A 24,299-nucleotide genomic window follows, 5' to 3' on the forward strand; every position below is an offset into this window, starting at 1 on the left:
TAAGCCACATCTCTTAGTTGTGTTTAAATACTATGTTGGCAAATGAAAGTTGTTGCATTAATAGCCATCCATATGCAAATTAAGCTGTGGCCACCAGTTTATATTTTGGCAATGTGGCTCTAATGTAATTTAAATTTGGCTTACAGGTGGAGAAAAGGGAATCACGAAGAAAAATAAACCCATGTAAGGCTGTGTGCCTAAATTACTACAATTGACGACACTTTTAAAATTGAATTGTATTTTGATCACAATAGACAGTTATATCTCAATTAAAGGTATCATGAGAAGAAAATTTTATTTTAAACATAAGAATAGATTTTATATTTTTAAAAAGAAATAGATGGTTCAAAGAAGGGCCAGTCGTACTGTAGCTTCTCGTATCTTCGTGGGAAATATTCATCAGCCAAAGAAGCCTCCACCAAAACCTCCAAAGCCATCGCCATATCCGCCGCAGCCATAGCCGTATCCGAAGGGTCTATAGCCGTAGCCAAAGCCGTATCCGAATGGTCTAAAGACGTTTCCAAAGCCGTATCCGAAGGGTCGATAGCCGTAGCCACCGAAGCGATAGGGACTGTGTCCGAAGAAGCGTCGTTGAGGATCAGGCTCTGGCATTGCTGCAGTGACCTCCATCAGTACAAAAAGGGCCACCAACACCAACAAGGCAACGCCGATCTACAAATGGAGTAAAATACATAAATGAGTTAAATCTTCAGGTGATTCACCAGTTGGATTCACTGCATCGAGACCAAGCTCTGTTGAGAGCGGGCATGAGATGGCACGATGTGTGTAATGAAAGTACCTAGAGACACTTTTGATGTTATCTGTATACATATACCTATTTATACCTTTTTTAACACATCCCCAGTATGCGATACACATGTATGGATGGATGATTATGGCATTGATATTTAAGAATCGATTGCACATTTGCGGAAATAATTATCGGTATGCTTAATGCTTTTTTATAAAACATAAAATGCAGTAAAATACTGTTAATTTATTGCTTGTAGGTCTATGAATTAGCATATGATGATTCCACTGGAATTTGTAGAGGGTTTCACTGTTGTTGAGATAAACTGAATCTATAGAAGTCTCCTATAATTTCTTACAATGAAAAACTCCATAGTAATCTTACTGTTCTCATGGTGAATAGGATATGTGCTGGTTTCTGCGGTGATTCTGGAAGGCTGTTCATCTGCTTTCCCTGGGACCTTCTATTTATACGAAACTCCAGTATCAGCAGAGAGTTGCCATCGATCCTTATTCTGGAGCATGGAAAGGAAGAAAAAAAAACTTCAAAGCAGATCTCGCCAGTTGTCTTTCAATGCATCACTTTAATTGCCTTTTTCATACTGACCACTTCAATTGCAACTCCATTATCGTTTCTGTCGTTACAAGATGTTGATGAAAAACTCTTTGTGTAATGATTGCATCATCGGGCAAAACCCGGAGGGAGCCACCTGTCAAGCAAGCTAAGACCAAATTTGCATACAAACACGAGCACGTTCGCGAAAACACATACTTTTCATCATTATCATTACCCTGCCAAGATCTTCCTTTAGTTTAGCATGTACCGTAACAAATTTTAGTTTCATAATGAAGAGCTTATATATATATATATATATATATATATATATATATATATATATATATATATATATATATATATATACGTATATATATAATGTATATACATATTTTTTTTTACATACGCCCAGCCAAATACTCACCAATATTACGCCACAAATGTCATGTAATATTAAAATCCACTGTATCCTTGGAATAAGTTACATCTAACTGGTAAGTGCTTATCAGTGGACAAAGGCAGTGGCGGATTAAGGGGGGTGGGGGCCTGTTTCTTTTCTTTTAATAAATCATTAGTAGCAAATATTTGCTTAGTTAATGATTATTTCAACAACAAAAACAACTATTGCTGTGTATATACTATGTGTCTGCATACATGTATATAAATATTGATATTATTACGTACCATACGTGTGCACATGTAACATATATATATATATATATATATATATATATATATATATATATATATATATATATATGATACACCTAAGGTCCCCAATCCCACCCCATCCCCACCCCCCATTGGTCAAAAGTCGCTGTAGAACATCGTCGTTTACCAACCAGACGGCAGTTCAAACCCACAGGTGGCGGAGCACTTAGCAATTATAATTCTCTCTGAGTATTAGTTATTCTCCAGGTATTGTGAATTGGATATCAAATAGCACTTGTTGACACACACACACACACACACATATATATATATATATATATATATATATATATATATATATATATATATATATATATATGTGTGTGTGTGTGTGTGTGCGTGTATATATATATATATATATATATATATTATATATATATATATATATATATATATATATATGTACATAACACATATATAAATATAAATTTTTACGTAGATATGTGTATATATAGATACGTAAATATTGTCAGTGGGAATCATACATGGCAGATCATTCCAGTTTGGGATGCCAAAAAGACGTGGTGAGTAATTTAATCTCTCATCTCTGTATATCTTATGGCATCCCTGTGTCCGAGTTGCCAGAGACTGTTTTATTCTCCCGCGAAACTGTTTCATTCCTCCTCCCTTAATCCGGAACTAAATTCCTTCATTTCGGTATAATTGCATGCAGTGTAATTAAAACTCTCGACGTACATTTACAGATGACGTAAAACATTCGTAAAATATGAAGAGGTAAAGGTTCCCGTGGAGGCCGGTGCCAAGCGACATATCTTGGAATATTTTGACCCTCAAAGACTTGTAGAATAACAATGAGGAAATCGTTCTCAGGAAAAACCGATGCTTATTGTTATTAATAATCAAAAACCAGTCTACTGTTCTGCTTGTCTCTTATTCTCTTTTACTCACAGCCACAACATTAGCCCTTTTATCAAGTCAATGAAAACTTGATACTTTCAAGTATACATGGAGGACACTTTTTCATAATATTCTTCCTAATTAGTTTAAGGCTATACCAGGTGGAAGTAATTGAGTTTCTGGATATGAAGGAGGTAGGTTTTTTTTACATGTTCTAAATCATCCGGATGGAGCATTTAAATTTCCAATGATTTTAAAACGTGATGCATTTAACAACTTCATCATTTTTTTTTTATCTAACAGTCAGTACAAAGTCCGTGCATCCTTTTCGCTATGATGTGTTTAGTCTCTCTCTCTCTCTTTTCTCTCTCTCTCTCACACACACACACACACACATTAAAAGAAGCAAAAGGCTGGTCATAATTTAACTCATCAGCTTCATTTCGCTTTTAGGGATCCAAAGTGACTGACCTTTCGTCATCACGTTTATTTACCCAATCTTCCAGACTCTGGTTTAATTTACCACTTTTCTTTTCTGGAAATATTTTTTCCACGGATTTTTGTGGGTCTGGATGATTTCATCTAATATATTAACCAACAACTTGCACTTCTTTGTGTCTCTGTTGTTTCACAATGGGTTGTCATGTTAACTGTAAAATTAAGTCTTAAAAATTAAGGTAATTACGATTGGTTGTCGCTCGTTTTCTTAATGGTATTTCTTCAACTAATAACAAGATTACTAGACAATGGCTGGTTATTAATTTTAGTTTTCTGTGAAAGAAAACTATTGTGCTGGCTTTGTTTGTCCGTCCGCACTTTTTCTGTCCGCCCTCAGATCTTAAACACTACTGAGGCTAGAGGGCTGCAAACAGATACTTTGATCATCCACCCTCCACTCATCAAACATACCAAATTGCAGACCTCTATCCTCAGTAGTTTTAATTTTATTTAAGACTAAAGTTAGCCATAATCGCGCGTCTGGCAACGCTTTAGGCCAGGCCACCACAGAACCGAGGTTGAAAACTTCATGGGCCGCGGCTCATACAGAATACTAATTTGCGCCGAAGTAACATCGGAGCATTTTTCACCTGTTTTCAAATGTTACAAAGGAGTCATGAAAATAGAATAATCGTTAAAAAATTTAATTAACTCATTGAATATTCTTTTGCGTTTGCGAAAGAGAGAGAGAGAGAGAGAGAGAGAGAGAGAGAGAGAGAGAGAGAGAGAGAGGCTTGTTTAAATGAATATTTGAAAAACTTTCGAGGTTAGTTTTACATATTTCCTTTTGTGTCAGTTTCTACTTCGTTATGGCATAGTTATCCCAGAGGTTGATTACAATGAAATAGCTAGACAACTTGACCTTATACGTTACAAGTGTGCGCTAAAGAGGATCAGATCAATCGGCGTTTTGACCCCAGATTGTCCCCCCTAGCAATTTTCTCCTCCATGTGATATATATTCATATATATATATATATATAATATATATATATATATATATATATATATATATATATATATATATAAAGGTTTTTTGCCACGAAGGAAAAAATTAAAAAGCGAGATAGGGGTCCGAACAGAACAGGACCGAAAGTACTCGGCTATCTCGCTTTTTCATTTTTTCCTTCGTGGCAAAAAACCTTTATTTATACATAGCATCACGTTTTATATACTTCGTGATCAAGTTATTCATATATATATATATATATATATATATATATATATATATATATATATATACATATATATATTGAAACATGCTAAAATCTACGAACAGATAGCCCGTTGTTTCGCCAACGAAAACTAAAAATACGATATATTTTATATATCTAAATAATTTTTCTGTAATACTGTAGAATATGCACATTATTCATTTTTTTACATTTTCACTCTAATAACTAAATCATAAATATTTTATCCCAAAATTCCTGTATTTTTAACTTAAGGCTTTCCTAACTTCCAACAACAGTAACAACACAACAACCAAGTAGTATGTAGGCTTACTCCCTGAGTAAGAGAAAAGAATGAAAGAAATGGCAAATAAGTCAGTAATACTGGATGCTAAAGAATTAATATATAATTATAGATATCTCGTCCATGACACATGATATAGTATTCGCCACTGTGTATAAGTTGGTAGGCTATCCAAGCTTAAGAAATGATGTAATAAAAGTTAATTCTAAAGATATAAGACTTTATTATGATTTATAGAATTTACATAGAAAAAAAAAATATCTGGTCCTTTTAGGATTTTCTGAAAGATGCTAGTTTATCACATTGTAACTCCAATTGGTTTCATGGAAGATTCTCATCAACCGTGAAATCTACCGAATACACCGAGGCCTCCAAAGCCTCCAAAGCCACCGCCGTATCCGCCGTAGCCGAAGCCGTATCCGTCGTAGCCGAAGCCGTATCCGAGGGGTCTATAGCCGTAACCGCAGAAGCCCGAAGAAGAAGAAGCGTCGGCTAGATTCAGGTGCAAAAAGGGCCACCAATGCCAACAGGGCAACGCTGATCTGCAAAGGGAATCAGGAAATAGATTTAAGAAACCTCCATTTGATATTCAAGTCGGATTCTCTTATTAGAAGATTAAACTTTGTTGAGAACGAAAATCAATCTGGACATTTCGTAATGGACATTTCAAAATATACAAAATATAGTTTTATTCCCTTTGCACATGTAATTATATGCTTATGTTATTCGTTAAAGAAGTCTTAGGAAAGAGGAGTAACATATCCACTTCTGTGCAGTATGTGTATGTATTGGTATATGTTATGCGTATTAGCAGAAATATTTTTTCGTGGTTGTAATTTTCCATATGTGATAAATATATCGTAAACATTAAATCATTTCACTGAATTCCAAGACAGTTCAGTTTAAGTTAAGTGTAAATTGTGAATACTTTGATTTTTAGGCATCTTAATGACAACACAATATCTCAAATTGACCTTACCGTCTTCATGGTGGATCTGGAAGCTGGTGTTTCCTAAAACGACTCTGGAAAACTGTTCGTCCCGTTCAGTAAAGTCGTCTTTTTGCGAAATCCAACTGGGAGTTACAAACAATCCCAAGTTAGAAATACAGGGGGAAGTATCTCAAGGTTAGAAAACGTCCCAGGCTCATTCCGGCAGTCGACAGAGAACGTTTTTGTGTTCTCGTTCAAGGAAAATTCCTTCCGATTGATAATAACAAACTGGCAATACCCAAACCAAAACCACCTGCCCTGAGCACTCGTTGCTCGGCTCCCTACCCCGTCGCTTTACACTGCCTGTATAAATATCTTATGGTCTGTGTTTCTCAAGTATGTATAGTTTTATATATATATATATATATATTATATATATATATATATATATATATATATATATATATATATATATATATATACACTAGTTAACCAGCCTGGCACTGCCCGGGAACACTCTCTCTCTCTCTCTCTCTCTCTCTCTCTCTCTCTCTCTCTCCGTTTCACTCTTTCTCCTTCCAACACCACCTCTACCTCTTACTCTCCCTTTCTCTCACTTTCTCCCTTTCCTGTTAAAATAGTTGCCTCAGTTACATTGCCCAGCATTTTTGACATTTTATAATTAACCCCTTCTCACCCCATTATTGTCAGGGCTGAACGTAGACTTAAAGTGCATCAGGATTGTCACTATTCATCTCAGCGACCATGAAAACTAAGAATTAGACACTAATATCTCTCATTTTTGGTTATTTTTACATATCCTCCACTTCTCACCCCGCCTTCCTATGGGGAAAACTTGGACTTAAAGGGAATCAGGAATGTCACTATCATCTCAGCAACCTCGAAAACTATGGATTAGACACTATTATCTATTGTTTTTGGTTATTTTTGCAAGTCATCCCCTTCCCACCCCTCCTCACCACCCATTCCTATCGGGGCAGAACTTGGTCTTAAAGGGCATCGAGAGTATTACTATTCACTTTCAGCAACCTCAGAAACTATGAATTATACACTAATATCTGTCGTTTTTGGTCATTTTTACATGTCATCCATTCATACCCTCTTCTCACCAACCCTTCATATCTAGGCTGAACTTGGGAGTGTCACTATTTATCTCAGTGACCTTAAAAACTAATATATGTCATTTTGATTATTTTTACTTGTCACCTCCTTCCCACCCAACCAACCAACTGCTGCCACCCCATTGCTTTTGGGGCATTGTGAGTGTCACTATTCCTCTCAGCAACCTCAAAAACTATGGATTAGGCACTAATCTCTGTCGTCTCCAGTCATTTTTACTTGTCACCCTGTTCCCATCCCTTCTCCACACCCTTTGAAATCTATGGATTAGACACTAATGTCTGTCAGTTTCGGTTATGTTTATATGTCACCCCCTTCCCATAACCCTACCTCTTTGGTGCCAGTAATGTTTCACCCCGACATTATTCTTTTGTAGATAGTAAGTCAAGTGTATACCAAGTTTGGTTGAAATTTTTCAATGCATTTCAGAGTTATGCTGGAATGTACACACATTCATACATACCTCCATTTATGTAGAAATATATATAATATTATTATATATATATATATATCTATATATATATATATATAATATATATATGATATATATATATAGTATATTATCTATATATTATATATATACATATACCTATATATATATATAATATATATTATATATTCTATAATTTATTATCTATAATGCATGTATCCCCTTTTGCCATTCACTCCCTCGTCAGTGAACACATAAATACCCTATGAGTCTGATTCACGCCAGCCTTTCTCCTGTTTCTCTGCCGCCCTTCTCACCGTACTTACAGTAAATGGCCGTCCTGTTGCTAATCCGCCGGGGTCATATAAGCCGGCAACAGAAGAGAAGCAGTCACATTCCCTCACTCACTTGGTCAGTCTCCAGTGCTTGGGTCTGACTTTCCTTAGGCCCAACTGGGTTCTTACCCTACCACATGTTGACCTTGCTTTACTTGCTTTTGCTTTACTTGCCTCTGCTATATTCGTTTGTCTGTTTGTGCAAACATCCATAGTGATTCTTTAATTCCCCCCACAGCTGTGCTCCTTTATTCTATAAGATACTCTGATTTAAGAGCTGTGGTTCCCTTGAATGTGGTGTAAAAATGCTGATTGCTTGATTGATCTCTTGATATTAGCAATTTCCAAGAGAATTTACTGAAAGAGATAATGTAAGTTTGTGGTTGTGTTCACATCCCAGCCCCCCTCAGTACAGTAATGTTTTGAGTAGTGATTCAGTTATTCCTTGCCCTTTGAGAAAGCTATGAGAATGTAAGATTTATATTAACCAAACCTAAAGTGTGAGCGGCATCACTGCACATGTTCAACTCCTTTGTGTCTCACACACGTGTTTATAGGACATCTCATGTTGCAGGTACTCCTGCTGCATCCATTCCTGCTGTGAGAGGTGGACTTTCTTATCCTTAGAAGCTCTGGGCCCCTGAGATGAGCGCTGCAAATCTCTACACGTGTTCCTGAGCACGTGTCCAGCGCTACAAGCACGTGTTTCGATTATTAAATCGGACCACGTGGGTCAGTAGTGCCTTGCTGGCGCCCTGCATCGTAGAGTATTTAGAAGTGTAAACACATCCCCTGTAAATTTAACCCTTGAATTTTGATCTGGCCCTCAACCGACATCTTGTTTTCCTATTTGTGGTTAAGAACTCGATTGGCGTTCCTTTTGGTTGTAGTCAGATGCAGTAAATCCCTTTTTGCAAGCCAATTAAGTCGTAAATCCATATATATATATATATATATATATATATATTATATATATATATATATATATATATATATATGTGTGTGTGTGTGTGTGTGTGTGTGTGTGTGTGTGTGTGTGTGTATCATTAAGCATTTTCCGCTAACAAGAGTGACTGCCAAGAAAAGTCAAGAACTCAAACACTTCCTCATTCAAGCTTTAACAGTAAAGTCATGAATGACCATTTGGTGTCGATAAGTTCCACAATATTAGTTTATTCATAAATTTACAAATATGGCTCATTAGCAATACACCTGTCCTAACTATACCCAATGCCCCATTCACCAATATCCTACATGCAACGCAATCTCTTCCTTCCTAGATTGTGAAGCCTCTCCCTACCAATACCTCTTACACACTAATTTTCTTTCCGTTTCTAAGTTTTCTTCTCCTCCTTCCTTTAAATACTTTCAAACTGACGCCCTTGTCTACAACCTTTCATTCTCCATTCTTCTCACATGGCTAACCCGTCTCTAAGCACTTCAACCATTCTTTCACTTTCACTAACTTTTTTATCACTTTGCATATGTATACACAGTTATCACGGTTTCACTTCACCTACCATATATGAAACAAAAATCATTCATCTCTACAGCTTTCACAATTTATGTTTATTTGCATTCAACATCCACATTTCACTTCCATAATTGATAGTTAGCATCACAATCGTTCATTTCCACTGGCACTCCAAGTGCCTCCCCAATACCTTTTACTCATCCACCTAACTTCCTTGTGTAATCTGTAACTGTGGCTCATCTCTTCAGACGTCCTACCATCATACAAAATGTTCCAGCCAAAATAATTGTATTTATCTACTTTTTCCACCAATCATACTAACATTTATCGCTTAATCTTTCACTTAGGTTTCAGTTCATCCTCAAAACTTTAATCTTGTTCACAAATTATGCGATAATTTTGTCTTTAGCATACACTTTCATACTCCTTCAATAATCTTCCTATTTTCGCTTTAACATCCCCAATCAATACTGTATCATCTACAAAAATCTATATAAAAAAAACATTTCACACTTGATTAACAGCTACATAACTCACCGTTATTTCAGCCCCTCCAGATTCTAACGTAGGATTTATTTCTATCATATGAACTTTTTATTGCTCTCAACAACAGTTAGTCATACTTTGACCACCATATCGAAACATTTCCCATATAATCCTTCCTTTTCCCTTGACAGGCCGCAAGATTTCAGTGGCATGCAATCATGTGAATATACAGATATGCATACGTTTGTAGGTGGTTCATGTCTCAAAAACAACCGATTGCGTCCAGGAATTTTACTGCAGTACCTCTGATAATTAACTGTCATTTGCTTTGAAGGTCAACAACTTCTTATGCAACTCTCTCGGGATAAAACTTTTCCCTCTTGTTCAAGACGGAGAAAAAAGTCGAGAAGCCCAAAGTAGCCTGGCCTGGCAGCTTGTCTGAATTTCGGGGGAGTTAATATCCGGAACAAGCTGGAACGAACTGGACAAAGGACTTCCCTGATTCAGGGATATCATTCCCTGTGAATAAACCATTCTCCTCGTTTTTTTTTTTTTTTTTTTTTTTTTTTGTTGTTGCTTTTTTTTTTTTTTTTTTTTTTTTTTGCCTGTTTCCGAAATCTGAAATTCCATTTGAAATAATTCTGAACTTTCCCTCTTCCCTTGTTTGAGCATTTTAGCACTTTTTATTAATATCATTATCATTAAATTGGTTGTTGCCGATTACCATTGCAGCTGAACTCTCTTGTCTTTTCATATGTAAATCTTCAGTGAAATCTGACAGCAACACATAAAGGAAAAGACAAGTGAAAATTGAATTAATCCACTATATAATCAAATAAAATGGCCATTTTTATTTTTTATTTATTTATTTATTTTTTTTTTATTTGCAAGGAAAGTTTCCCAGAGTTGTTCCGTTGTAAGATTCATTCACAAGGTATTTGGAGGTCAGGGTATCCCTGGGTATTTAGGATTCGTACCCGTCTCCCGGGAACTTCTACTTACTAGTTTTTATACAGGAATATTTTCTTGTTTTTGTCGATCTGTGTGCCTATAATTAAAGATCCGTTTATTTGTTATCTAGTAACTATAAAGGAATGAACTAAACCAACCACATTTAAAAAAAAAAAAAAAAAAAAAAAATCTTTACACAAGAAGGAATACGTTGTTGGCAGCTGGACAACAGCCCACAGTGTTACCAAAAGCGATGTGAAGGGAATCAAGGAAATGTACAACCTGTCATTTGTGTTTCCAGTCTCTCCCTGGGATTACGTATTTCGCAATATTTTACACAAGATCACAAACACAAAAACGCACCCCTATTCATACATACTTATACGTGCATATATACGAACATACATACACAGACAGACAGACAGGCACACACACTCGTATATATATATATATATATATATATATATATATATATATATATATATATATATATATATATATATATATATATATATATATTCTATGTGTGTAAATTCTTTGACCGAAATTATCAAAACGGTGAATAATTATATTCTTTTAATTCTAAGATTAAAACCAAAATCATTTACGGTCCTTACTTTCAAATTAACTCGTCTTGTTCGGAAGGGAAGAGTTTATATTTATTCGATTAATGTTGATTGTTTGTTTTATAAAGGTAGTATTGCTTTAGCACGGGCCTTTACCCATAACGAGCCCATAATTATCGTAAGATGTTGAAGAGGATAAGGTTTCAGATGCGGGGATTCTTCATAATAAACAAAGTCCAGAGGATCCTTCTGCAATTCTTAACTAGTAATGCTTCCAATGCTTAAAATCTTATGTCGTAATTGCGTTTAAGTATTATTTTCAGATACCTATGTTTATAAAAAGGGAATTGCGCTGCCACATGCACTGTAGTTCGTATCCACGTGTCTATATAGCCATACAAGAATAATCTGTCTATGTCTGTCTGATATCGTAAAATAGAAAAGAAAAATGAATAAATACAGGTAAAGCAGAGCAGTGACACTACCTAGAGAAAATGAGATTTAAATTGATTGTGCATCTGTGAATTTGAGGTGATAATCAAACTTACTAAAAGATATTTATTTGTAACAGAAGACACCCGTAGGGGGATAGAGCCGCCAGTGCACCTTTTGTGGTGCAATGTAAGCATTACTTAAGAATCTTTGCAGCGACCCTTTGGCCCCTAGCTGCCACTACTTTCATTCCTTTTACTGTACCTCTGTCCATATTCTCTTTCTTCCATCTTACTGTCCACCCTCTCTTAACGATTATTTCATTGCGCAACTGCGAGGTTTTCTCCGGTTACACTTTTCAAACCTTTTCACTGTCAATTTCCGTTTCAGCGCTGAATGGTCTTAGTTGCCCAAGTGCTTGGTATTATGCCTAAAATCTATAAATGAATCTAACAGAAGACAGATAAGTAGACCTATGGCTTTCCTATAACGCCACGAGTAAACGGCAGGCTAAATAGCGATTCGTCACTCATTCATAGAGATTTTCAGTCAAGAATAAAACGGACCACCAAAACTTTATAAAAGATAGAGAACTTATATTGCTTTAATCTATATCAGTTGATATTTATTATATTATTCTACTACGTCAGAAAATAGATATCTCTTGTACCTAAAATAAATATCCGGTATAATTGTAAGTACATTTTCCATTCATAGGGCTAAAGATAAAAACATTAAATGGAAACTGAAAGGATAAATCAGCAGTCAAAACACATAATGTTGAATAAAACATCCTTCCCTACCTCATCACACATTGTAATCTAGATGCTGACAACAAGCAAGTTCTTCCAGCAGTCGAAGATGCTCTTGGCACGCTTCGCTTTCAGCATCCATGAAGAGGTAAGCTTACAAATGTTCAAACCCTATTTTGAATCTTCCAGCTGAAGATCTTTCGATCAGGCTTTCCAACTATTGGAGTGAATAGTGATTTTTTTTTCTTTTTGTATTATTTTATAAACTCTATCCTCGGCGAAGGTCAAGATGAACGCGCGATGCCAGACTCAGAGTCACACGAAGAGACTCGGTATTCGGGGCACAAATGAAGATGAGCGAACTTGCTTGTCGGTACAGTTCCTACATAAATGTCAAGATTTATTCGTTGTGAACCTTACGGAAGGCATATCAGGTTTTATGCGTCAGAGTGATTTTCTTACGTGAAGCAAAGCTGAACAAGTGCTCCTAGGTACTGACGCTCATATATACTTTGGCTTGATTGTTAAACTAGTCCATTTAACTCTTTATCACACTTATTGACGCCCTGATGACAGCGCTCTTGCTGGGTTAAGCCAGCGCAATATAAACAATCCTTTAGCCCATGATGTTTTATTTTATGAACATCAAGCATTATAGCTACTTAAATTCATACATTGTATTCCTGTTGTCTTAAAACAGGAGAAAAAGATATTAAGATTTTATTTGAAAAAGATTTCCTCATTTTTTTCTTAATATCATTCAAAACTTAACTGGGTAGAGTCTTTGGTGTGCAAACAAATGCAAGAAAAAGGTCCCGTAACACGTCTTAATTGCAAGGAACCATATAGCGAACCTAAAACAGTCTGCGGCCTTAAATATGTGCTAAAAAGTCCAAGCCCTTCAGTTCCCTGTTAGGACTTTTTGAGAGAGAGTAGTCGGCTCCCTCTAAACAATCTACAATTACACCAAGAGAAAATACTCCAAAGTTCCTTCTGCGCAATCAAGTTTTCTGTACATCGTATAATGCTGTATGAAACTCTTATCCACAGCCCATGAAACTCACAGCTGCGGCCCGCGAAACTTTCAGCCACGACCTGGTGGTGACCTGTGATGTTGGCCCCTATAGCGGTGCCAGATGCATAATCTTGGCTAACTTTAACTTCAAATCAAATAAAAACTACTGAGGCTAGAGGGCTGCAATTTGGTCTGTTTCATGAGTGGAGGGTGGATGATCAACATACCAATTTGCAGCCCTTTAGCCTTAGTAGTTCTGAAGATCTGAGGGCGAACGGAAACGTGCAGATGGACAGACAAATAGACATCTCAGTAGTTTTCTTTTACAGAAAACTAAAAATGACTAAAATTGTTATTATTGAAAGAAACTACAAGTATTACTGATCGCTGAAGGAATATTTTCCTAAATTCTCAGCATCTCAGTTTCACCATGTGATGAGGCATAAGGAAAAAGGAATGATAATTTGGTAGGCATCGGATGATTAGGAATTTGGAATAAGAGAGTTGTTTGAAAAAAATAGAAATGTTTATTGTATAGAAATGGAATCGCCAACATCTAATAATTCTCCTGGTTTCCTGATAGAACAAAGTTCATGAAGGTCATTAATTCAATGCCTTCGATTTGAGATGTTATTTTCAGAGTTCTCTTTTAGCCGTAAAATCCTCCAAATCCTCCAAACCCATCAAAGCCTCCGAAGCCACCGCCGTATCCGCCTTAGCCGAAGCCGTATCCGTGAGGTCTATAGCCGTAACCGCCGAAGCCATAGGGACTACCTCCAAAGAAGAAGCGTCGGCTAGGTTCGGGTGCTGGCAGGGCTCCAGTGACCTCCATCAGGGCAAAAAGGGCCGCCAACGCCAACAGGGCAACGCCGGTCTGCAAATGGAGTACAGAACATTAATTTGCAGAACCATCAGATGATTTTCAATTGGGGTCACTGCATTGATATATCACATTTTGCAAAGGAAATGTTTAAAAACATTTTATTTTTCAGGTATTGATTAACATACTAATGTTTCTTAACATATCCCTAGTATGCGTTACAAATGCATGGATAGATAATTGCATTATTGATAACTGCCAATCAAGTGGACATTCCGGAATGTAATTCTTGATATGATAAGTGCAAATGGCGATAAAGCTTATTGTCTCTGGTGAAATATGGACATTCAGTGAGTCAAATTCTGATTATTTATTGTTTCAAGATTATTCTATTCTAACTAGCAAATGATTCATTAACATTAAAGTCATAATCATAGATATAATTCATTTGAAGTAGTCAATTATAATTTCCTATAATACAAAATTCCGTGATAAGCTTACCGTGTTTATGGTGAATGGGCAAGATATGTTCTTTTCTTTGAGGATTCTAGAAAAATGTTCATCTTCTTCCAGCTGTTACTTTATTTTATGTAACTGCTGGAAGAAGATGAACAGTTTTCTAGAATCCACAAAGAAAACAACATATCTCCCATTCATTAACTACTTCAAATGAATTCTCTATCTATGATTATATCTCTAATGTTAATAAATTCATATATATATATATATATATATTATATATATATATATATATATATATATATATATATATATATATCTAATAAAAGGAGCCCATAAAAACACCAAAATAGAGAAAAAGTACTTTTCTCTATTTTGGTGTTTTATGGGCTCCTTTTATTAGATGGAACTCTGTTGTTACAGAACATTTTACCAGTCATATATATATATAGTATATATATATATATATATATATATATATATATATATATATATATATATATACTTGGATGGTCTATAAAATAAGGTTCCCAAGGAGCTGCAATCGCGAGGAACGCTGTTACGCGGGATCCTGGCGTGTGGCTTAATCCCCCTTCTCCCAGTTCCCCCAGGGCGAGCTGTCTGCGACGTTCAGTCTTTGCTTGCCAGACTTTAGAGATGGAGCTCCCATTAGCTACTCCCGCCATGTGCGAATTACGCTCTGTGATTCGTTTTTTGTGTGCAAGAAACACTGCACTGGTGGACATTCATTCCCAACTTTGTGAAGTCTATGGAGAAAAGTGTATGAGCGTACAACATATGCACAAATGGTGCAGAGAATTCAAAGACAGACGTCGATGACGAACAGCTTCTGGACGGCCATCGGTTTCGGACGAAACGATTGCGAAAGTGGAAGAAACAATGCTGAAGATCCAAGGGTGGCAGTTTGGAAGCTCTGTGAGATGATCCCTGATGACAGCAAGACCTGCTTGACAAAATTATGACAGACCATTTAGGTTATACCATCTCTTCCCTGAACCGGAGAGGAGCTGAAAGAAGAGGTTTTAAGCTACCTTCGCGGTGTGGCGGGAGAGTTCTACGATTCAGGCATAAAGAAGATGGTACACCGCATGCAAATATGCATTGATCTCAACAGCGATTATGTCGAATAATAGGAAGAAGTCTAAGCTTTCCAAAAATGTGTTATTCAATGCCAATAAACATGTTTTTCATTGTGAAAAATCTTTGGGAATTTTATTTTATGGACAACCCTCGTATATACATATATATATATATATATATATATATATATATATATATGATATATATATATATATATATAATATGTGTGTATATATATGTATATATATATGTGTGTGTGTGTGTGTATACGCACACACACACGCACACACACACACCACACACACACACACACACACACATATATATATATATATATATATATATATATATATATATATATATATATATATATATATATATATATATATATATATATATAAAGATATATGCCACGAAGGAAAATAAACGATTTATCACGTTTCTAACTTTCGTGATTCAGTTATATATATATTATATATATAGTATATATATATATATATATATATATATATATGTATATATATATAGATGAGATGTGTGTGGTTATATAAAGACAGAGGCAGAGAAAAATTTATTGCTCGTGTATGTGTGTTCGTATGTACTATGTATGGGAATAGTGTATATCAGGTGATTCTATAAAGGAGGTTTAATACGTGATGCCACTTCTTGCATTTTGTGAGCTATATACCGAGGATGGTATTCTTTTCATTTATCCTTTTGTTTCCATTTCTTAAATTACCTTGCCCTTATTCGTCATTTGGGAATTTTTGGAAGATAAGTAACAAATAGTTAAAAGGTTAATAAACTCTATATGCCAATGAATATTCCAGAATCCAAAGCCAAAAGTTGCCGGAGAGGCAGACGCCAAGCATGACTTCTTTGTAATATCCTGACCTTCATATTCTTAAAGAACGACTCTGAGGACATACGCTCTCAGTAAAAAATCGTTTTTTATTCAGTAATCAATGACCAACAGCCATTTTTGTTTGTCTCTTCTTCTTTTAGGTTCCCTTGCTGCATTTATTACAGGTAAATTAATCTGGTTCCCGATGTGAGGAAGATGTTATGTCTTCTTTCCTGAACTTTGGCAGTAGGTACAGCCACGCTCAGAAATGATGCTACATGACAGGATAGAACTTCGTTCAAAATTCCCTAACTGGCAACTGACATGCTCCATATTTATTTCTTATTTGAATGTGGAATAATGTCTCTCTCATAAAAGAAGGCCATAGTACGTTTCATATGAGTGAAATCTGTCATATATATCAAAACTGTACTGAAATATCACTCATAACCAAATTTCGGAAATAAGTAACGAAACTTTTTCAAAGCTTTTGTTCACTCATAACTGAAACTTTTTAATAAAAAAAATCTTTATCAAGCCTAAGTTTAAAAGCCAAATAGGTAAAAAATCATAAATCATAAAAGTTCACATAATTATGATAGGATTTAATTCCAACCATAAAATTTTAAATAGTCCTGTTTGATTATTTTTAACCTGCTACACTAAAAAAAAATATAAACAAATATATTCGAAAATATTAATGTAGCTAAAATGCATCCATTGTCATAAATGGGTGGGCGGGGCCTGTGTGATGCACCCACTTGAGTGGTGGTAACATGAACCATCTGGAGCATAGGTCTACAATGAATAGAGACAATGGAATCATCTTGATAATATTTATTTTATATTTATTATTGGAATATTTGGATTGTTATAGAAATAATGATGCTTGTGCTTTGTATCTTAAACACATCAAAAATAATTATTTATTAGGAAATCTTCGCCTATGCAGTTACACTCTTGTTAATGCCAACCTGACTCCCCTTCCCAGTTGCTGTGGCAAACCTGATGAGTTTCTTGTTTACCTTAAAGGTGTCCCAGCTCCATGTTGTCACCCAGTTGCTTTCGGCCCTTTTTTTAATATTATACTTTATTCATACTTTCAGTTAAATTACTGTAAATAACGTAAATATTGCTACCGTTGATTTTATTGTTTGTTGATCTGCTGATATTTACTATGTTGCTGTTTTTATAAGTATATTTCTAATTTTGGTTCTAATTCTTTGTTAGCTTTCATTCTTTCTGGAGATATGAGCTGAACCATGGGCTGTTACTCATTGCAGTAAGAAAACTTTCAGAGTATTTTACTTAGATATTCGAGGCTTAAGGTCAAATTTTCTTGATCTTCAGAGCTGTGCCTGTAACTACGATTTGATGTTTTTATCTGAGACACTGTTAACTAGTAACAAGTCAAAAGTTCAGTTTTAAATCCCAGGAATTGATAACCTGGAATTTATTTATCTTCGTAACATCCCACATGCGCAAGGAATGGCTGTATACACTAAGTCTGAATAATCTATTTATCATCAGAAAAACTTAAATGTATTTGTCATGAAATGCTTTGTTTTAAGAAATATTTACACATTTGCTACTTATCGCAGTCCAGATAGCCACGATTCTATATATGTCTGTCTCTCAAAGAGCTTTATTATGGCTCAGTCACAGGATTCAAAAGCTTCATTCGTTAATTGTGGAGGCTGCAACACAAAGCACAGAGAGTGGCTTAATTGAATTTTCATGATCAACATGGCTGGTCTGCTCTTGAGTTCTGTATATCCTCTGGAACCTACGCATTTTTGTGGTGATACATTACATCTCACATTCACAGATGTTCCAGCTATCGTCAAGTCCACAAGGTCTAAGAATACAATGGTACAATGGTCGGAAGTGCCTATTGCGCTTCCAACCATTGTACCACTCAGATGGACATCTATGTCAATCAGTGTATTCCTAATGCCTCCATTGGAAAAACGGTCTGCCTGAAATCTAGTGCCAACTGGGATCACATTATTGAAGCTTGTCAGCACCTAATATTTCAGATGTTATATCAGATCCAGATCCCAAGAAGAAGTTAAATGAAATGCTGACGGCTGCTTTAGTGAGGTATGTCGCTAGAAAGGTCATCAAATTCAGGACAAATGAAAACCCATATTAAGGTGATATATGTAGATGGGCTTACCTTGACAAACAGACCAGATTAACACGTGGAGATGAAATCGTTCACATGGACAATACACCATTTTAGTTGAGTATCGCAAATGCTGTGAGTAGAATTTACCATAAAACATAGAGAAATTGAAATAATTCCCTAAGGAGGAAACTTGGAGTCACTCAGCCTTATCTGTAGTGAACCAGATTGCTATTGCCATCATCCTTCTTTGGGTCAGGCTCGTCTTCCATTCCACAACTGCTAACAAGTGAGGATAGATTGGTTACTGACCCAAAGGAAAAAGCTGAAATGCTTCATCGAGCTTTTGAAGCTAAGCAATCAGCTGAGGATGTCCCTCTCCCTGATACTTGTCATCCTGAGCTTATTCTTATAAAATTTGCATTTCATTTTTGGGTATTTTAAGAAAATTCTTGATTATCTTGATAGCTGTGGGTGGGGGGGGAGAAGATTCTAACGCTTTCTTCCCTTTGTTTTTCAAAAAGGTTCTTAGTGAGTTCTCTCCTAAGATTAGTAGATTCTATAGATTTTTAGTAGTATAGTATCTTTGCAGATAATTGCAAGCTCAGTAATACAGTTCCTGTTCCAAAGAATGACATATCTGCAGACTATGTTCTCCAAAGTTTCAGAAAAACTTAGTTTTAAGCCCCTATATAAGTATATGGAATCGAAAGGATTGTTAGCTGATAGCCAGGTGGTTTTCTATGAACATCTGTGTGGCGGAGTGGTAGCGGGGAGTGTTTTTGAGGCTTCTTAGAATGTCATTGTGCACGTCAGTGATAGTCTCATGGTCTCTCGGGTATAGTTCGTCCAGAGGGAACACCCATAGATACTGTAGCAATACGAGCGGAAGAGCAGCAGTTTCACGTCCTGTTGACAGGAGGCAAACCTCCTTTCAATCATGTTGCCAGTTGCACATAGTTTAAAACGCCTCTGTTCAATGTCTGCCGTATCTTTCAGGTCGTCGGTGATAATGTGACCCAAATACGGAAATTCGTGTACAAATTCCAGCCGATGGTTACCGAGGAAAATTTGTGGTTCTGCAATATGCTTAAGCGATCTGGGGAGCAGCGACATGCACTGGGTCTTGGTTTCGTTGTAGATTATATAAGATTCCTCTGCATATTGGCGGCAAATGTCGATGAGTCGTTGGAGACCTTGCACTGATGGGGAAATCAGAACCATATCGTCGGAGTAACAGAGGTTGTTTATAGTTGTTTCATTAACAGTGCATCCGATTGGGAGTGAGTTCAGTTTGACATTCAAGTCATCTGTGTACGTATTAAACAAGTATATATATATATATATATATATATATATATATATATATATATATATATATATATATATATATATATATATATAAGATGAGATGTGTGTGCATATAAGGAGAGAGAGAGATAGAGAGACAGAGAGGGAGAGAAAGAGAGATAAAAAAAATTTTCGTGTGTGTTCGTATGTATACTATGTATAGGAATAGTGTATTATAGGTGATTCCAGAAAGGAGATTTAATACGTGATGCCACTTCTTGCGTTTTGTGAGCTGTATACCGAAGATGGTATTCTTCTCATTTATCGTTTGTTTCAATTTCTCAAATTAGCCTGCCCTTATTCGTCATTTGGGAATTTTTGGAAGATAAGTAACAAATAGTTATAAGGTTAATAAACTCTGTATACTAATGAATATTCCAGAATCCAAAGCCAAAAGTTGCCGGAGAGCTAGACGCCAAGCATGACTTCTTTGGAATATCCTGACCTTCACATTCTTCAAGAACGACTCTGAGGACATCGCTCTCAGTAAAAATTGATTTTTTTAATTCAGTAATCAATGACCAACAGCCATTTTTGTTTGTCTCTTCTTCTTTTAGGTTCCCTTGCTGCATTAACTACAGGAGCATGAATAAGACATTTGCATACATTAGCGTACTAAAATGATGATCCTTAAGTATATTCTGTCTACACAGCTGGAAGTTATACCAACGTAAAATTAATCCGGTTTCCGATGTGAGAAAGATGTTATGTCTTCTTTCCTGAACTTTGGCAGTAGGTACAGCCATGCTCAGAAATGATGCTACATGACAGGATAGGACTTCGTTCAAAATTCCCTAACTGGAAACTAACATGCTCCATATTCATTTCTTATTTGAATGTAGAAAAATGTCTCTCTCATAAAAAGAAGGCCATTTCATAAGAGTGAAATCTGTCATATATATCAAAACTGTACTGAAATATCACTCATAACCAAATTTCGGAAATTAGTAACAAAACATTTTCAAAGCTTTCGTTCACTCATAACTGAAGCTTTTCAACAAAAATAATATCTTTATCAAGCCTAAGTTCAAAAGCCAAATGGGTAAAAAATCATAAATCATAAAAGTTCATATAATTATGATAGGCTTTAATTGCCACCATAAAATTTGAAATAGTCCTATTTGATTATTTTTACCCCGCTACACTAAAAAAAATATAAATAAATATATACGAAAATATTAATGTAGCTAAAATGCATCCATTGTCATAAATGGGTGGGCGGGGCCTGTGTGATGCGTTAACTTGAGTGGTGGCAACATGAACCATCTGGACCATAGGTCTACAATGAATAGAGACAATGGAATCATCTTGATAATATTTATTTTATATTTATTACTGGAATATTTGGATTGTTATCAAAATAATGATGCTTGTGCTTTGTATCTTAACCACATTAAAAATAATGATTTATTAGGAAATCTTCGCCTATGCAGTTCCACTCTTGTTAATGCCAACCTGACTCCCCTTCCCAGTTGCTGTGGCAAACTTTGTGAGTTTTTTATTTACCTTAAAAGTGTCCCAGCTCCATGTTGTCACCCAGTTGCTTTTGGCCCTTTTTTTAATATTATATGGTCAACTTTATTCATACTTTCAGTTAAATTACTGTAAATAACGTAAATACTGCTACCGTTGATTTTATTGTTTGTTGTTCTGCTGATATTTACCATGTTGCTGTTTTTATAAGTATATTTCTAATTTTGGTTCTAATTCTTTGTTAGCTTAAATTCTTTCTGGAGATATGAGCTGAACCATGGACCTGTTACTCGTTACAGTAAGAAAACTTTCAGAGTACTTTACTTAGATATTCAAGGCTTAAGGTCAAATTTTCTTGATCTTCGGAGCTGTGCCCTTAACTACGATTTGATGTTTTTATCCGAGACACTGTTAACTAGAAACAAGTCAAAACTTCAGTTTTAAATCCCAGGATTTGATAACCTGGAATTTATTTAACTTCATAACATCCCACATGCGCAAGGTTATGGCTCTATACACTAAGTCTGAACAATCTATTTATCATCAGAAAAACTTAAATGTAATTGCCATGAAATGCTTTGTTTTAAGAAATGTTTACACATTTGCTACTTATCGCAGTCCAGATAGCCACGATTCTATATATGTCTGTCTCTCAAAGAGCTTTATTATGGCTTAGTCACAAGATTCAAAAGCTTCATTCGTTAATTGTGGAGACTGCAACACAAAGCACAGAGAGTGGCTTAATTGAAATTTCACAGATCAACATGGCCAGTTTGCTCTTGAGTTCTGTGTATCCTCTGGAACCTACGCATTATTGTGGTGATAGATTAGATCTCACATTCACAGATGTTCCAGGGTCGGAAGTGCCTATTGCGCTTCCAGCCATTGTACCATGCAGATGGACATCTATGTCAATCAGTGTATTCCTAATGCCTCCATTGGAAAAACGGTCTGCCTAAAATCTAGTGCCAACTGGGATCACATTATTGAAGCTTGTCAGCACCTATTACTTCAGATGTTATATCAGATCCAGATCCCAAGAAGTTAAATGAAATGCTGATGGCTGCTTTAGTAAGGTATGTCGCTAGAAAGGTCATCAAATTCAGGACAAATGATAATCCATAGTATGGTGATATATGAAGATGAGCTTACCTTGACAAACAGACCAGATTAACACGTGGAGATAAAATCATTCACTTGGACATTACACCATTTTAGTTGAGTATCGCAATGCTGTGAGTAGAATTTACCATAAAACTTAGAGAAATTGCAATAATTCCCTAAGGAGGACACTTGGAGTCACTCAGCCTTATCTATGGTGAACCAGATTGTCATTGCCATCATCTTTCTTTGGGTCAGGCTCGTCTTCCATTCCATAACTGCTAACAAGTGAGGGTAGATTGGTTACTGACCCAAAGGTAAAAGCTGAAATGCTTCATTGAGCTTTTAAAGCTAAGCAATCAGCTTAGGATGTCCCTCTCCCTGATACTTGTCATCTGGAACTCATTCTTACAAAGTCTGCATTTCATTCTGGGTATTTTGAGAAAATTCTTGATGATCTTGATAGCTGTGGGTGGGGGGGGAGAAGATGCTAACGCTTTCTTCCCTTTGTTTTTTAAAAAGGTTGTTAGTGAGTTCTCTCCCAAGGTTAGTAGATTCTATAGATTTTTAGGTTAATATAGTAACTTTGCAGATAATTGCAAGCTCAGTAATACAGTTCCTGTTCCAAAGAATGACGTATCTGCAGACTATGTTCTCCAAAGTTTCAGAAAAACTTAGTTTTAAGCCACTATATAAGTATAAGGAATCTAAAGGATTGTTAGCTGATAGCCAATATGCATTTAGGAAGAAATTAGGCACCTGCAATGCTCTTTTAGATTTGACATGCCATTTGCAAGAGAACTTTGATGAGTTTTTTGAGTGCAGAGTAATTCAAATAGATTTTAGTGTAACACTTATCGCTGTGGTAAAGTCTGCACTTGAAAGAAGTGAAACTGTCCTTAGCCTCACTTGCGACATGGAGCGGATTAGTGAATAGCGTAGTAGCTGGGGTATAAGGTTAAACTCCAATGAAACAAAAGCACTATTGATTAACAGATCTGTGTCCGTATATTAGCAGTTTTGATTTGGACCATCGACGGATGGTCATTTCCTTGTCAATTTTTCATAATGTGTATTAACAGAAATGTTTCCCTTTCACATTTGATCTCTGATCCTCTTTTCTTGCTGAGAGCAACCAGATGTTTGAACAGCAGAACCAAAATGCAGTAAATGTGCCTCGATGTTGAGCCTTCCAGTTCCAGAGGTCACCACACCTTTAGCCAGTGGAACAACCTCCCTGAGGATGTGCAAATGGAACTTCAAAAGTTCAAGCGAAGATACAATACTTTATTACTCTATTTTTCTTTTCCAATGACAGATCACTTCTTTCTGAATTTCCCATTACCTAGTGTTACTTCTTTCTAATACAGACCATATTCTTTAGAAGCTTCAATTTCAAGTAAAAGGCTCCTGTGGACTTGTCCCATAGCCATAGAAATAGCGTTCACGTTCTGATATATAATAATTATAAGAAGTAAAGAACTCTGACTGTGAAATCATCGAACCATTGACAGCACAAATTCTGAAGGAATGACAATATACGAAAATAAGTCATAATTGGCCACTGCAGCAATCAGCTGATGGATATTCAGATCCTGAAATACAATCTTTGAAAAAACATTTAAAATGAAACAGTTAGAGGAACTATGAATTAGAAGCCATC

At 35.9% G+C, this 24,299-nt stretch overlaps 1 long non-coding RNA gene across 1 annotated transcript; it reads right to left on the reverse strand.

The window, feature by feature from the left end:
• Positions 1-281: 281 nt before the first annotated feature.
• On the reverse strand, positions 282-1,196 carry LOC135204129 (uncharacterized). Its single transcript, XR_010312108.1, has 2 exons — positions 1,136-1,196; positions 282-672 (listed from the first exon to the last, which is right to left on the reverse strand). It is a non-coding gene; the product is annotated as an uncharacterized LOC135204129 (long non-coding RNA).
• Between the last annotated feature and the right edge of the window lie 23,103 nt (positions 1,197-24,299).

The sequence above is a fragment of the Macrobrachium nipponense genome, chromosome 24 (genome assembly GCF_015104395.2).
Source record: "Macrobrachium nipponense isolate FS-2020 chromosome 24, ASM1510439v2, whole genome shotgun sequence".
NCBI lineage: Eukaryota > Metazoa > Arthropoda > Malacostraca > Decapoda > Palaemonidae > Macrobrachium > Macrobrachium nipponense.